General features: G+C 25.5%; 1 long non-coding RNA gene across 1 annotated transcript in view; it reads right to left on the reverse strand.

The window, feature by feature from the left end:
* Positions 1 to 265: 265 nt before the first annotated feature.
* The window catches only part of LOC132921627 (uncharacterized), a 33,676-nt gene continuing 15,081 nt past the window's right edge, over positions 266 to 18,860 (reverse strand). Inside the window, exons 2-3 of the long non-coding RNA XR_009660920.1 lie at positions 8,447 to 8,549; positions 266 to 619 (exon numbers count right to left, since the gene is read on the reverse strand). This is a non-coding gene — a long non-coding RNA (uncharacterized LOC132921627). The remainder of the gene's footprint in view (positions 620 to 8,446; positions 8,550 to 18,860) is intronic.

An 18,860-nucleotide genomic window follows, 5' to 3' on the forward strand; every position in this document is an offset into this window, starting at 1 on the left:
AATACCCATAATTTATTTAATTACCTTTCTTTAATAAAAACTCTGATCCACTTTCGGTGTTACTGAGATTTTACTATCCAACATGATATTGCGTATACAGTTACTAATAAATTTGGTGATATTTCTCACTGCACACGATTGCACGTCTACGAAAAGAAACGACATTTTATACATCGATCCATGAATACGATATATTGCTCACTTCGCATATAACGATTTTCATTTACTTCTTTCGATTACAGAAATACAGAACGATTAACGATTATAATATTTTATTAATCATACTACAGGTTACAATCTGGGTCGGCCTGAGTACCTGAGGGCCCAGGCAGGAATTATTTTCTGGGGTCCAAAAATTTTATACTGTATTTTGGGGTAACACAGACTCGTCCGTCTGCAGTCTTCATGAGTGCCGAAAAGCACGCGTGTTCGACGATCAGCGTTCACGTCATTATTCTCAGTAGTAGTTAATTCGTGCGCACTGTGCAGTATCATGTGCACATTATGACGTGTAGTATAGATAATCATCATATTTCGGTGCACTGCGACAATAGTGCTTTAAAATTGATGTCCGACTTAATCCGACGCAGGTAAAAGGGCGTGTTACAGTGGTATTAACCTATACAAATGAATAATAATATTATTTTTATATATGCGCATATTATTTACTACGAATATATCGAAACTACGTTATCCGAATACATTTTCATGTAAAAATTATTACCTATTATGATAAAGGAACAAATATTATTACATTTGCTATTTGCGTTGTATTACTTAATGCTGCATTTGACTAAACTTATATATATAATAACAATTTGAAATAAACCAAATAGTATAAAAAATGTACATCAGCCGACAGACACCTATTTTTAATTAATGTATCTTAAAATTCAAACAATGTTTTAATAATGACACAATGGATATTATGTACGATAAAGCTGTAGACTTTTGAAATATAATTTTATACATTTTGTTAATATTTTAATTCTACACATTTTAGTATTATAAGTATGTTATTAAACTATACCTAATTTTATTATTTTATTACTTTATTTTTTATATTATTATTGTTATAATTATTACATAGCATTGTTAATTATTGAAGTTATATTATAATCCCTATATGTATTATTTACTACGCTTTATTGTTGGAAATGAAAATGTCTTAAAAGGCCAGCGGATTTAAATGATTAATAATATAATTTTACATTTTACATTTTAAATAATTTAAAATTTTAATTAGATGGCAAAGATTATCCTCAGAGAGAATACCCCATCCTATTCATTTTTAATCAAATTAAAAAAAAAAACATAAGATCAACTTTTGATAAATGCACATATTAATATAATATGTCTATTTTCGTTATATTCATTTTATCTTAGTGATTCTTGTGGAAGGAAAAATATGAATTTCGTTAAAACTATAACAACTTTTAATTTAAATATTAATTATTGAAAAACAAGTGTTGATTTATTATTCTGCCAGATTTAACACTATTTATCTTCTATGATACAAAAACAAAAGTATTGTAAGCTTCGAACTGAGATATGATTAAGCTGATATCCTGACCACTTAAAAAACCATTACTACGAAAAATACTATAAGTCGAGAAAATTCATTTTTTTTTTTAAATATCCTGTATGACTGTTTTCACGCAGAGTTTGTATATCGCCTATATTGAGCAAAAAACAATGTGTGTTAAAAAAAAAATATACATATCAAAAAAGATACAGGAATATAATACAGGTGCGTTATGCGTTCTTCAAGTCGGAGTTGCAGGATAGTGGTATTGTAATACATTTGAAAGTTATTTGTTACAAACGACTCTGAATGGTTGAATGGTATGCGGTTTACTATACCATTAAATGACCAAAATCGATTATGGTTAAAACCGGTATGTCGTAAAATTTTCTATTTGTTTCAATGTGTACCTAGGTAATATTTACATGCACTCAAGAAAAACTATTTCAAAATTTAAAAACTACCCATTTTTACTTTATGTACTATAACGAGATAAAATTTCCAATCTAAAAAGTTGCTACATGAAGCACTTCTGGAATATTTCTACTATCGTAAGCACCGATCTTTAGTAGGTAGGTACAGAGTATAAATAATTTTCAAATATTAATTTCTTTTGTCATTTTAAAACTGTAAGCTATAACATATTTGTTAAATACCTATATCCATATATTACCACTAATAACAGTTTTACCTAATACCTAACCAAGAAAGAAGTATAAATAAATCATGTTTTTAAATTTAAAGTTATAATTTCATAATATAAAATATGGTTATGTGCACACATAAAATTAAATGTAGGCATACGCCTCGAAAACTTCCCTGTGTTAAACACATGTGATACTACAAACTATATTTTATTAAATACTGGATTAAAATAATCATTATCAATTTGCCCATTCAACTACATTCTGCCCTTGACGATCTATGAAATAATAATAGTATTAATATTATGTATATATTTAATGATAATAAATAACTGCAATTTCTATTAAAACATGTAACTATTATTTTATTTTGTCTAGATACTGTAATTTTGTATTACGTGTGTACCCTAATATGTTACCCTAACCACGTTAATTATTGGTCATATTGAGAAATTATTTTCTTAAAAATTGGTGAATAAATTAAAAACCATTACTCGAAATCCTATACTTCGATATTATGTTATTTATACAATATTATATTTTGTAAATTTTTATTACTATTTTATATATATTTATGGAAATACCACCTAGATAAAATTTCATGGGAAACATTTTAAACTACTCTGGTAAATCTACTACCAGAATAATAATAAATAAAAATAATTTGCTATATTATTTTAGATAGATATATATATATAAAATACTCATACATAATAAAGGTGTATACATTATCATGTCAAAACAGTTAAAGAAAATCTCCTAAGTACAATTGTATTGATACATATAAATATTAGTTCCTAGATTTCGATAAAATTGTTAAAAAATTAATTATAGTTTTACAAATAGATTGCGCTACGAGTTTCTTTCATAAATATCATATTCATATTAATGTCCTCTACCAAATACATACATTGAACTTGAAGTGTCTTATTTTAAGTAGTGAAACAGACATCGGTGCCAATAGAATATTTATCAAAGGAAAAATATTTTTTTTTTAAATACACGTCCGTTCGATAAGTTATACATTATGTGAATGGAATTGTTTTTACTTGACATCATATTATTTTATTTAACACCATTTCACATTTTTTTCAAATGTATAAATTTCCTTTTTTCTTGTGATTATTTTTTCGTAACAATTAAATTGAATCATGTTATTATATTAGTATTTTAAATATTTAAAAAATTTAATGTAAAAATAAACATTATAATATAATAATATAATATTGGAAAATAATAATTATTTTTTTCATTTTTTACAAATCGATATGAATATTTAATATAACTATAACTATAATATACCTAATAAACGTATTTTTTTAACAATTTCATTGTTTTGAAATATTATAATATACACATAATTTATTACATTTACGAAAATAATCAGTCTACATCGAATATACTGAACATGGATAACGTTAACAACAGCTTAGTCTGCTTTAGCACGTTATTGTACTTAACCCACGCTGTTGAACTATTCAACCGATTTTGAATGTCATTAGTAATGCATGCGTTAAATTTGGTCAAACTAGCAAAGGCTTTCCGGAGTAACAGTGTTTATGAATGATACCATGAACTGCAAGCGTAGGTAATAACGTTATTAGTCTGCGTAAGGCAACGTAACAGTCTATATCCACTTACAAATACCTAAGAAGAATCCATATGTTATGAATATGAGTTCTCTGATGCACATAATCATAATGTGTGATAGAGTATAAAAAAAAAAAGGTATAGAATATGTAATGTATTATTATACGGCGTATATTATTATTATTATTATTGCGTTAATATTATTGATATGTGATAATTAATTGTCCGTTCATAAAATACGATTCTGAACACAAAAATCAACACTATATCTACTTCTAAACCGTCATTAGTATTTTTTCTAGCAATTATAATAAATATCCAAAAATAAAATTATTTATTTTTTTTTAAGTATTTGTTTATCTAACTTAGTGTAAAGCGTTAATATCAATTACAGACAATTGTAGCGTTAAAATCGAGCATATTAATAATTTATATTATTCAAATATTATTATTTTAATTTAATGATACAACAATATACTATGTTACACATTTCTGAAGTTACCAGTAGCTACTTGTCAAACAAATATTATCTAAATAATATTATTATGCACATGAAAACTTTTAAATTTTGGGGTAATTCGATTTTATAAACAGGAGAAAAAATTTACCTAGTTAAAAAAAAATTCGTTGTATGAAAATTATAATTTATGTAACTTTCAAAAATGTCATGTCCTTTTACGGTTAATCATTTCAGAATTACAGAAAAATTACTACAATCGTTATATATATAATGATATAATCGTAATAAATTGTTATTTTACATTTAATATCCATTTTCATCAATATTTATTTTAAATACTCATACCTACATAAATGCTAATGAGGTACTGTTACAAACTTATTTTTTTTAATTCTTGTAATTCCTGTGTTTACAAGAAACATTGAATTAATTGTTCAAGTATTGGAAATTAAAATTAAAAAATGTATGATGAAAAATGATGTACCTATGTAATTTATATATTGTTTTAATTTTTGTAAGAGCAACATTGAATAACATTGTAATATATTTTTAAGTTAATCTTTTACAAAAAAAATACAAAATATATTTTGTTAAAAACTAATGTCTGTTTAAATATTCTCGTTTTTCATTGTTTTATTATTTTTCTTTGATTATTATGATAAGTATTAGAAATTTTCTACTTTTGACTTCTTAAAGTACTAACTTGATGCGATTTACCACTAGAAATTCTCGAATTTAAAAATTGTTTACTGCTTAAAAATGTTATAATAGACAAAAAAAAACACCCATGATTCTAAAACCAATTCATTCATCGCTCCGTTCAGATATATATTCAATAGCTTTTTATATGCTAATTTAATAACTGATTTATTCGTAGAAAATTCTAAATAATAAAAAAATGTCTTTTATAGAAATGCCCTATGGTGAGTTAAATAATATTAAACCTAAGATAATTTAAAAAAGAACGGAAAATATATTTTACTATTTATTATTGCCTTGTTACAAATAATTTTTATTTTGATACAATGTCATTTGCTGACAATAAAATAAATAAAGTGAACAACCAATAAATTATTATCAAATTTAATAAGCAATACCACAGATGTATTGTTAAACTGTTACACAACATCTTATAATTTACTTTAGCATGAAACCAAGATTTTTGTATTTTAATATTTGATTTCATCAGTGTAATAAAATGTGAATACATTTTATCAAGAAGACATCACACAATGATTTATTATTTTCCTGTGCCACACATGTGACATATCAAAACAACGTATGTTGTTTATGTAGATCGTTCATGAATATAAAATGATTTTAGATCAAAAACATCAAGTATGGGAGTAGTAATAAAATAATGGTTTAATACATTTTATAACCTTTTTTTTCAATATATGTCTGTAAGAAAACCATTAAATATCAGATTCTCAAAATTTAATTTAATGTGTAATATTATTTTCTACGGAAAACATATTATATTGTTTTCTATAATTTTTGTTATACGTGTTGTTATTCCTAAAACTACAATCGTATTTTGTAAGGACATGCATGTGAGAGACAAATATAGCAAAACAGTAAGTACCGTGACCCCATAGAATGTTCGTTTGAGAAATACGGAATCAGAAAATAAAAGGCCACGGAGATTAAATATCTCAAACTTTTGTTTTTGTACAGATTAACGCTAAGCACTTTAATGAAAACTCAAAACTTCATATACTATTCCAAATCAATGCCTTGTCTTATAACAAAAAATAAAAGAAAAAAATTAACATGCTTTGAGATTAGTAAGTTGAACAAGTCTTACTGGAATGACTGTACAAAAAGAGTGATAACCCGTTCCAGTTTATGTATTGTTAAAAAAAAAACAGTTACGTTTTCGGAAAACGTTTTTAATGATTATCCATCATGTTATTTTGAAATGTAATAACTTTTAAACGTCTATTTAATTTAATATAATTTTTAAGACATGTAATTTTATAGTACTAATTGTTAATTGACATTTATTACACCAAACATTTAAAAATTAAAACTTAAGTAAAGTAGTAGATGCCTCACGCTAAACCCCGTTCAACAATATTATCCAATAAAACTTACTGTTATAATCTATCTTGAACAAAATAATTTACAAAAACGTCCATCAATTCAATTTATCATTTATTTCTCAGTAGGATAACAGATTTGTTATTATTATTTATTTATTATTATTATTAATTATTATTTTTTTTTTTTTTTTGATATAAAATAATTAATGGTACATTAGTACACAATTATTTTTAAAGTGTTAATTAGTTTCATTGTGTTGATATATATATATTAAATGTTGAACATTTAATTATCAAACGAAAGCCAATATTAACTAGAAGTCTAGAAATATAATTTCATTTTTATTTGAGGCAATGCGTAAATACTATAATAATTATATTTTTAACGCTTCTCAAATAAAATGATTTGTGAGTGCATATTTTTATTTCAATCTTTAATTTATAAGATGTTTACAATATTATTTAGTTATTAATGTATTATTATGTATTATGAGTCCATCAATCCATCAACTTTTATCAATAATTATAGGACCAGGATTAAAATAAAAAATGATTTTTTTTTTTTTAGAACTTATAATATAACAATGCGCTCCATGCATAATTTAGTTTACTTAACAAATATTTCATAAGTGAAACTGTTGTTTTTCAATATTATTTTTTTAATTTTTCATTGTCTTAGGTATTCTTTTAAGGAACTTATTTCGGTCATAGAGCATATATTTCGTTTTATTTTTTTGTTAAGAATATTTTTCGATACTTTTTAGATAATATAAATTCGGGACCTAGCTATTAATAAATATTCATATAAAGTTACCGAACATATGAGTATTATATTATAAATACACAAATAAATATTATCAAATTTTTGATAATATAATAACTGTTTAATAGGTGTACTTATATCTTGTCAAATTTTGTTTTTTTAATGAGCAATTTTTTTTTGTATAAACCAAAATTAGATAATATAAATCTAGTTTTTAACATAATTTTTAATTCGATTTTTAAGTTAGTATAAATTAAGTAATAAGGAGTAATTGAAAAACTTAAACGTGAATATATATTATCGTTGCTTGTTATACATAAAGGTATACTAACTGGATCTTAAGACTTTCCTAAACTTTACCTTTTAATATGCATATGATCAAAATAATGTTTTATTATCTAGCCCAAGTCACTTAATACAATATTTTACGATAATTAATTCGTGTAGTTCACCAAGTTTTAATTGATTTAATTTATGATTATATTGAAACACATACTTGGATTGTACACTGGTTTTGACATACTTATGTAAAATAACTATGCAATTATACCAATTATTATTTTTTGAATGCACATTATAATAAAAAAGAATTTAACTCGCTTTTGAATTCAAGAATACCAAAAAATAGTCAATATTATTTAATTTTTTTGAATAAAACACATGCAAGAGATTATATAAGGTTAGAATAGTTAAAATACTCTAAGACCTACACCTATGTAGTATGTCTATTCAATCGGAAATTGAACATAAATTGAATTTCTGGTAACATTTCAAAGTCGCAAAAAACTGCAAAAACAGTTTAACTCCAAATAGTTTTCAGAATAATATAATGACTTTCAAATATAATGTAGTAACATACCTACAATACAACCATCTAAGGATTAAATTAATGTTAATAAATTCCTCACAACTTATGAACAGTAGTTAAAATATTATAACATATTTAAGTTTCAGCTATTATAATGCTGATTTTACATTATATGTTGTATGTTTTTTTGTTTTTATGGGGGTGGTTTTAGATATGAAATTAGATCTAGTTTGTACTTGAGATCAAACTTAAACATTCCCAGTAATTAATTTCATAATTCGGAAAAAACAAAAAAAACATTAGAGAAATATGAGAATTTTTAGGCAAATCCAATTTTGTTTTTATTTTACGTTACTCATAAACAAATAACCATAAATACTTGAAATTATCACCAAATATTTATATTATCGTTTTCTATTTATAATAACATTTTTAATTAATATTTTTTTTTAATGCCAATTTTAAACTATTCACGTGGTAAAATTTTTTGAAAATTTAACACAAAGCTACTTATAAGTTAGCAATTTTTAAATTAAAAAAAAGCTAAAGCCACAATTTTTATTTTAAATGTTTAAAGTTAGATTATGATTAAATTGCAAAAAATTACAAACCTTTTTGTAGTTAAAAATGTATAAAATCTTTTCTTTTTGTATGTAAGTTTTGAAAATTGAATACAAAATTCCTCATAGGTGTTTCATATTGGAACCATGAAATCTAAAAAATATATAACGACAATTGTTTTGTATTTTATATTTATATTTTAAGTCCCAATTTGAACGAAATTACTTATTTAAATAATAAATAACGATATATTAATTATTTTGCCATCATTTAAAAAACATTATTCTTGAGAACTTTAATTTTTATGTACTTTATATTATTATGAATTTTACTATACGAAATAAAATGTTTGATTTATTTTAAAATATTATTTATTTATAGGTACTATAAATCTATTTTTACTGTTTTACGTTATTTACAGAACGATTTTATTAAATGTTGTGTTATATAAGTTTATATAATATGGTATATATAGATTATAGGTACATTAATATAATAATTAAATGCTAATAATATTATAATAAATGTAATACTTTTGAAAAAAAATTATAGTGACAAAGGCTGATAGACCGGTTCCGCTCAGAATCGTTTTTCGTATACAATAATATATCATTTAATTCAAATTTAACAGACCTATAACTCACTATAAGTCACTTACCTACAAGGGCGCCCATTTGTCAAAACCTAGGGGGTGAAAATCATAAAATAAAAAAAAACTTTTTTCATAGCACATAAATATGTTTATTTATATAGTATATAATATGTGTGTGTGTGTGTGTGTGTGTGTGTGTAGCTGATTGATCGACATAATATTACGACATACGACCGTAATCGATTAACAAAATACAAATATGAATATGTACATCATGTATGGTATTATCTTTAGAGAAATTAATTTATTATTCATAGCAATAATAATAACAATAATTTTTCTAGGTGGGTGATATGTCCGGCCTCCTTGTACCCCCTAACGGGCGCCCTTAATTATTTACTTTTTTTATTTATATTGTTATTACATTATAATTTAAAATAATAGTAAATCCAAAACAATGTTTGTTATAGATTCTAGTTGTATGTGTTTTGTGTACCTATTTGTTTTATGATGAATTTCTGCTCAGCAAATAATATATTTTTTACTACCACAATAATTATAAATTATAATTGTACCTACCTAGTTTTATAATTATATTCTGACCTTTTAGTAGCATACATAAAAATAATAGATAAATAATAGGATGTTTTTCTTTTAAAAATATACTGTTTACTTTAAATGTATATTTATTTACATTTATACCCGATTGAAATACTGGATAAAGATAATTTTTTGTTACTTTGGTTTGCTAAATTATAACATCGTTACCTAAACCACCAGAATAAAAAAGTATATTTCAAAAGATAAAAGGTGTTCACTTAAAAAGGTACTTTACAAAAGTTATCCAATTCTTTGAGTTTCTGAGAATAATGTTTTTTTACACCTGAACAATCTATATATTTTTTTTATATTATACTTAACACACTTGTTATGTTATTTATAAAGTTATTTAAAATCTTACTCTTGGGATATTCAAGCTGAGTTATAATGTTCTGAAGTCGATAGTGGTAACGAGAAGTATACATATTATATTTATTTTTAAAATGAAAATAACACAAAAGCTGTAACTTAAATGTTTTCAAACGACATCTACAGAAGTGCGAATAATAGAATAGAGTTTAACGGAAAAAATCAACAAGTATGACCATTTATTACGATTCAACGTGAAAACTATATAGACCATTTTTATCACGTAAAAGGTATCTATAGTTATAAAATATTGCAGTTGACGTTGGAAAGGAATTGTACGGCTGTAAAATCGAAATAAATATGATTGGAAATACTCGTTTTAACACTAATTGCGTTCTTTAAGTCTAAAAAAGTATAAAAAATAATATAAGTAATGGATTTACAGGAAAACGAATCATAGAAAAAAAAAAGTAATGGAAACAAAAATCGTATACTAGCGAGATTCCTAAATGTTAAAGTTAGTTATTATTATTTTTATTTTTTTAATAATAATTAACGCAAAGCAAAATTAATTTTTTTAAAACGTGTTAACTTTTAAGTTTAAATTTTGACGAAATTCGATATTTAAACGAATTCTCTCAAATTATGTTTATTACAATTCAATATTTATAAATTATTCATTGTATTGTTCAGTTATTTGATAATATATTTTTTTTTCTTTACAGTTTTTAAGTTAGAAAATAAAAGCACTATTACATTATTCTATATTAAGCTATTACATTTTTTTTTATTATGGAATACTTATAATAGTCATACAATGTATCATAATACAATTAATATTTTAATAATTAAAAATGTGTTTTGAAACATAAATATTATGATAAATGAGGTTTTATATAAATGAATTATTCTTAAATATAATATTAGTACGTATCATATTTAATTTATTTTTTAAATTTATTTTACACACAAAATTTGCGCGTACAGGTATAAATAAGTTGAAGTGCTAATTTAAATGATTGTACATACACGATTGCTTAGCTAAAGAAACCTCTCGATGATGGCACGTGTTATTTATTTATTTACTAGTCTAAAAATTAATGTCATATTAAATTACGATTTTAACTATTATTTTCTATACTAAATTAAAAAAAAAGTTTATTATTCTTTTTATTTTTTTTAATATTTATTGATTTATATTACTTAATTATAACATATATATTTCTGTATTGTCTTTATAGATACACCAATCACGGATAATCATATAAGATTACGAGTTACTCATTTAAATAATCTTCATATATTCTAAAGTTATAATGCGTATCATTTTTAAATTGTTTATACTTATTTTTATATAGGTAATGCAAAAACATTATCATGATTAAATATTTGAAAGCATTTAACTAAAATGTGTATTAATTACATAAGTGATTTACTGATAATTGTGTAATACAAAGACAATAAGACAAGAGTTTAAATCTTATAACAGATCAATTTAAAAGTTTGTATTCTTGGGTCCTAAATATTTTAAATATGAAATAAAGTTTTAAAAGTACCGAAGTATAGTAATTTACAAAGAAAAAAATTAAATTAAAATTTCAAATAAAAAACCTTTTTTACAATAAATAAGTTAGTACTACTCTTTATAGTGGTATTCATACGAATAATAACTTGATTATAAAAATTATATTTTTTTCTCAAACTATTAATTTGTATAGATTACACAGTTAATTATATTGAGTGGTTTTTTTTTTCATACAATTTAAATGGTGAGTAACAAAACAGAATTTTTAATAGTAGTTTTATAAATAAATATTTTTGTTTTATTACTTATCAATAAGGTAATAACTCCATTAGGCACGTATATGCAATTACAATTATATAAGTCGATTCTATAAAATGTTTTCAATTTTAGAGTTAAAAGAATTATTAGACTCAAGAAAAGGAATTTTTTGTTGAAATATAAATTTAATGAGAAAGTGCTTTTACATTCATAATAAATAATAATATCATACTTTTTACATTAAACTCAACACTGACATTATTTAAAAAATTTTTTTGATATACCAGCTACGTCCTACATATTATATATTTCTCATAAACGTAACGAATTAACTCAATATTGTATTCTATACATATTTAATATTTATGTAGTGCGTTAGGGTCCTCGGCTAATATATTATTATGTGATACATGAACTACCGAGGCCGATCATTCGCTAAACGCTGTAAAGGACGTTTAACGTCGATCAACCCCCGGTTGCAATATGTTACAACGTGTGCACATTTGTTTAATCAAATATGAATTATTTCAAATCGATCATTCGCGCTAACCAAAAACAAATGATTTGGTTACGGTACATAGCTTTTTATGCGAGTAACAAGGCTGGTGGTTTTACGAATAAAAAAATGGACGTGTCGTTTAAAACGTGGTGTAACTATATTATCAATAAAAAAAGTACTATCTTTATTTGACGAACCAATCACAGACGATGCCAATGGTGTCAAGCGTAGTATATATATATATGTAGATGGCTCGGAGTAGTGTTTGCTTGCCGATATCGACGAAATAATCAAGACGTATACAAGTATTATAATATACAAGTACTTATAAGCGGACCAAAATTGATAATTTAATCATTTTTAGAAAAATAAATTCTATTCTAATTGTTACCATTTAAAAAAAAATAATTGATTTCGCTGTTGGTAAGATTGCATGGTGATTTTTTTTTTAAATTCCATAAAATCGAACCAGAACCATTAAAAAAACCACCCGAATGACTGCAATATGAGATACACTCGGTATATTAATCTATACAATTAGATTAAACGTAAAAATAAATACATAATATACCTATATCAATTATTATGTATGCACTTTTTCATAATAATGTCTTTAAATAACAATAAAATAAAAAAATCATTATAGTAATTTCCTGATTTTTAACTGGCGATAATGCAGTTTGAGTGTTTGACTGGTTTGAGGTTACTGCGGTATGCGTATTCGACATTGTATGCGCAGTGAGTATTGTCTAGGGATGCCATGCTTGCCGGTTTAGAAATCGTTTTTGAATTTAGCGTTACGGTATACTGATAAAGTGTTTTGCACGGCTAATTGTTACAAAATTAAAATTCAATAATTGGTGTTAACATTATGTTTTTCACTAAACATTTCAAGTAGAATAACAAAATATTGTTAAAATGAGTAATAAAATAATCAAGTTGATTACATGACTGATTGACGAAACATATACTTAAAAATGCTTTTCATAGCTTGGTGACGACATTTATTGACGGTATTCGTTCATTGTTTTCTCGTTCAGTCACGGACATTTTTGATATCATTTATTCTAATAGTCTATAGTTCATACTTCATATCGTTTATTGAGAATTATGTCGGTTATTCATTACGGTTTTTAAAATTGAATTATTTTATACATCATGAACGCGATACGTCGTAAAGTACAACTTTATTGCGTGTGGTATAACAGTTACGAAAAAATAAGATCAGGATTAGCAGAATAATTGTAATAAGTGTAATAAGTATATAAGTGTATCATTTGAAAACACTTAAAAGTGTATTGGCAAGTGTTGTTTAGCAACACCGAAAATATTTAAGTTTGAAAGTTTGTTAGATTCTGAGCGAAGCAATGAATGTATTGATTTTAGAATGATGTGTTTTTTTTTTGTGTCAAAAAAATTGTTTACCAGGAATCCAAATTAATTTTTTATGAGCATTTCAAGTTCAAATTTTTACGACATTTGATATTTACCCGTAAAATAAGTAATAACTTATATTTCTTCACAAACAATTATTGATATTTTGTTGTATATCAAAAAAAAGAATAAATAACAGCAAATACTTGAAATTTTCACCAAATGTTAATTCTATAATGTTTATAACAAGGTACTGCAGAGTGCAGGGTCCAAATTCTTGAAAATGTAATACGATATTCCATCACACAAGCTGTTCTTGTATCAGTATAAATATATTAAAAATACACAAGTACAATTTTGTTCATATACATTTTAAGTTTATATTCATATAGTTATATTCGTTATGATGATTTTGATATATTTTATGATATTATTTACATTACTATATACACCTATTTTCACTGTTTTATGGTTTTTACAGAAAAATATGTTATTACATTTTGAGTTGATATAATACGGTTAAAATATATATTAGGTAGGCACTTATAATAATACTAATAATATAATGAATGCAATATTTTCGGAAAATATTATATCAACATAGGCAGATATTTGATTGAATTTGTAGGGGGCTATAATAATCCAATGTAAGTGACCCGCACACCCTTTTTATACAAAAATATAACATATTACCTTCGATTTTTGGGGGTTTATCTATTGAAATACTTGGGTAGCTAAGCTCCTCTAAGTCTCCCAAACTAAAATATACAATTTTTATAGCTAAGATTTAAAAATTGAATACAACATTTCTCATAACTAATTCATAATATACTATAACCTAATAATATACTATATATATATATTTTTTTTAATGATATTTTAAATTTAAAATTGGACAAAACTAGATATTTAAACAAAGAATAATGAATTTAGTTTTATTTTGTTTTAATTTAAAAATATTATCCATGGCAATTTTAACCTCTTAACTTGTATTATGACATTTTATTTATACATTACAAAATGACACAATAAAGTGCAATGTTATTGGAAAAAAATAATTCAGCCTACTGTATTATAAATGATAAAATAAATTATTTTGATAGCATTATAAATACATCACAACATATAATTATTAGTATTTAGTAATATAGGCTGACAAACCATTATCACTCAGAATTGTTTTCATAATATATGCAATGATACATCTTTGAATTTAAATTTAACGTGTGCGTTAAAGTGACTTACTCTTCAATGACGTGGTTCACTCTACACCATCTGTACAGCAGAAGTGCAAAGCGGATTACCTACTTACGTTTTGCATTTAATAATTTATTTACTGCAATCTATACTCTATCCGTGTATAATAAGAACATTTTGATCTAATACCAAATTCGGTTTATTAAATTTTTCCTCTAAAGATTTTGGTTATTTTGTTATATTTGATACCTTTGGACACTTTTTTCCTTCGCGGAAATTCAATTAATCAATGTGTATACCTACTATATAGTGTATTAGTGTATATGTTAGATAAACACTGGTGTGGAAACGCAATGATGGTGTTTACTTTTAGTGGATGATGATGGATTTACTGAGTTGAGTCATAAAGTTTCGGAAGCCTATCGTTTACTTTGGATGGTTCAAAGAGATTTTTGAATGAAAACAAAGTTAAAAAATACACGTGGCATCGACGAATTCCATTGGGCGATTGCCAAAATATAATTTTTATAATTATTTTTTCTTATATTTCGTCTTCGATGTAACGCTATGCAATTAGGTATTTTTCTTAGGTATCTAAGGCAGCAGTAGTGTAATAATATGAATTCTTTAACACGTGTATAATTGTGGTACCTATACAGTGCCGCCGTCACCGTTCTGCGCGAATTACGTCCACCGAACGCGTTCAATGTTTCCGGTTGACAAACTTTGGTTATGACCACCATAGATTTCGGTAACGAACAAAGTTTTGCTATACGATTCACCAACGACTGCACTGCAGTAAACTTGGTCGATACTTGACTAAGCGAATTAAAAAAAAAAAACATTACTTCCACCAGACAATTTTTGACAGAAACAGTGATTAAAAAGAAACGAATCTATTTTTTTTATTCAATACACGAGATGCAAAAATTAAAAAAGTTAATTTAATTTAACATTAAATAAAATGTTTTAATTTTATATTTTTAGAGTTACCTGTGGATTATATATAAAATAAACCATTGACTAGTGAGTTATTAAAAAAAAATTAAATTATTCATATATGATTTTAATTTTAGTTTAACGATTATTATAATATTATTCATATATATTAATATTATTTAAAATTTAAATTATTCTATCTTACCAAAAAATTAGATTAACTTGAATCATAAATTATGTTCGACTAAATAAATAGGTTTTTTTTTAGTTGTATTTTGTTCTTTCTTGTAATGTATATAGTTTTAATTTCTTTGGTTACTATTGAACTTTTATTTTTAAACAAAAAAAAAAAAATTAATAAACTCGATAATCAAATCAACGGAAATTGAAATAATACATTATTATTAAACATTACAATTAAAAGATAAAATATAAATAACGGTATATGAATAATAGAAAAATATCAACTTTAATCAAAAGCAAAACACATCTATAATTTAATAATAATTTGCCTACTCTTTTATTAGTATAGTTACAACATGTAATTTTTTTTTCAATATTCTTCTAGTACATGGTATTATGGACACAATTGTTTTCACTTCGATGGTTATTTCATTTTTTTTTTTTAAACAAGAGTTCCCTCGAGTCTTTAATACAAGACAAACCACGATGTTATTAAAAAGAGTTATAACAAGAAGTCAATGATTTCATCTGAAATTATTGAAGTGTGAACAATAAATTCATTTTATAGGTACTTTTTCTCAAAAATGTCTACTTGTAGATCAAAGTGAAATAAAAATAGTAAAAAAATCAATGTAGAAATGTTTTGTCTCTTCGAAAGTTATGTTGGAGCATTGCACCCTTTGCACTACATTTAATCCAGATTATTTTCTCTCGAATGCTCGCTATACCACGAACCCTCTATTAATGTTTTCGTAGTCCGTTGACTCTCATCTTATAATTTAGCATGGGTCTTTATAATAGGTGACATAAAAACGATTTTATTTCTGGTACTGTATTCGCATCAAAATCGATTACATACATGCTAAACAAGTTTATTACTTTCGTGGGTCATCCCAAGCGGTCTGCATGCAATATTTCTGTTCGCGGTCCAGCGCGATTCTCCCGCCCCTATTTCTATACCCAACTTTTTTATTATGGCCACTTACGACTAACTCTAATGTATTTAAATGTATAGGTACGTTGTTTCGTATTTATATATTTATTTTATTAGATTAGCTTTAGAAATGTTTAACTTAAAGTTAAGCATATTATATATTAAACATGACTTCCATTTTAACTTGTATTTTCATACACCTATTTTAGTGGTATAATATTATTATACATTGATATAGTATATTTTTATATTGAACTTAAGTGGACGTCTAAAGTTAAATATTTAATATTTCGGTTAACATATAGTACATCTCATGTACTACTTGGTATGCAACTGTTTTATTTTTTGTTTGTAAATTGAATTCTTTTTTAAAAATATTTCAAATTCTCATTGTAAAAGTTGTGTTAAAATTCAAATATTTATGTTACGTAACACATTTTAATACGATTATGGTGATACATGTATTTAATAGTGTAATTCAAAGTGTTTAATGTGTACTATCTTTTTTTAAATATATGTATAAATATGAAAAAATGATAGGTAATGTAAAAGTTCTATAATATGTACACTGCTTACAGTCATAAAATCAATTAATTCACGTAAAAATGATGTTGGCCATCACGAATTTTGAAATTTAGGACATATGTATTTTATATTATTGGAAATATCCGATTTTATTTCGCAGCATAAAATCTACAGCTTTAGAACCAATTTATAGCTTTAGGACCAATCGCTGCTTAGGTTATGTCCATAAATATTCTATTGTTTATGTGTATCAGTAGTAGAATCCTCAAACATTTTCACCGCGATTTACCAGCTTTTGGATAAATCTGCGCTCGTTTACCGTATGCCCTCTATAGCCGAACACTGCGAATAGTTGTGCGTATAACACTATTTTTATGAGATTTAAGGATGTCACTCGGTATCTTTTCTTTTCTATAAATAAAAATGGTCGTTTTAGTGAACCATCGACGATACAAACCCGCTAGTACCCTATACCCCCGCGGACATAGATCTCGGTTGCCATTGTTTCTTTAAGTATTTTCTGCAGGTGCTACATGCTTACCACACGTTTTAGTGTTTTATCAGTAGTAACACGCGTACCGGAATAACGTGGTAAACGAATGTTTTGCATTGTTATTGTTTTTAAAATATCTTTTAATAAAAGTATGATATTATATTATATAACAATACGTATAGATAATATAATGACAATATTAATCATTTGAAAATTAACAGAGTGTACCTACGTGATGTTACTATATTATAAGTATAAGATTATTGAATTATGTGTATGTTAGGCATTACAATATTATATTATTTTCTATCAATATAATGAATTGAAAGCCTAACACGATAGGCCACACATCATGTTTTTTCATACCACGTTGATTTAAATACCGCAGTATTTGCATATAACTTTGAAATAAAAACCGTCATGAGTATATACTTGAGTCTTACGAATATCCGATTCGACAAATTGCGTACCTAGTTATACGATAAAATAAATATTTAACGTTCAACCCATTCTGTCCGAAAACGAATGCGATGACGATCTGAAACAAATGTACAGTTCGTCCTTGTTTCAGATATTGTAGTCACGCGTTCGAGAATAGTAATAATAATAATTGAACGTCTCAAAATTTGGTTTGCAATTTCTTAAAGTAACATAACAAAAAACACACACACACACGCACTAGAAAAACATTCTATGATGGCTTTTAAAACGTTCGAAACGTAACTGTGGGTGGCACGTTTTGACATGGTTCGCCGAATGGGTTGTTTTTCGCACACGCCTTGACAGGCACACACACACAGACACACACACACACAGACACACACACACACACACACACACACACACACACACACACACACACACACACACACACACACACTGCAGAGCAATGCCGATAAACCGCCGTCCGCCAATACCACCGGGACCGAGCGCCCCATCGAACTGGTCTTGTCATAAAACGTATCGCGAAACGATTTCGTACGCCGCGCAAAATTAATTCAACCGCCGCCGCCGCCGCCGTCGTTACATTACCATA

The sequence above is a fragment of the Rhopalosiphum padi genome, chromosome 1 (genome assembly GCF_020882245.1).
Source record: "Rhopalosiphum padi isolate XX-2018 chromosome 1, ASM2088224v1, whole genome shotgun sequence".
NCBI lineage: Eukaryota > Metazoa > Arthropoda > Insecta > Hemiptera > Aphididae > Rhopalosiphum > Rhopalosiphum padi.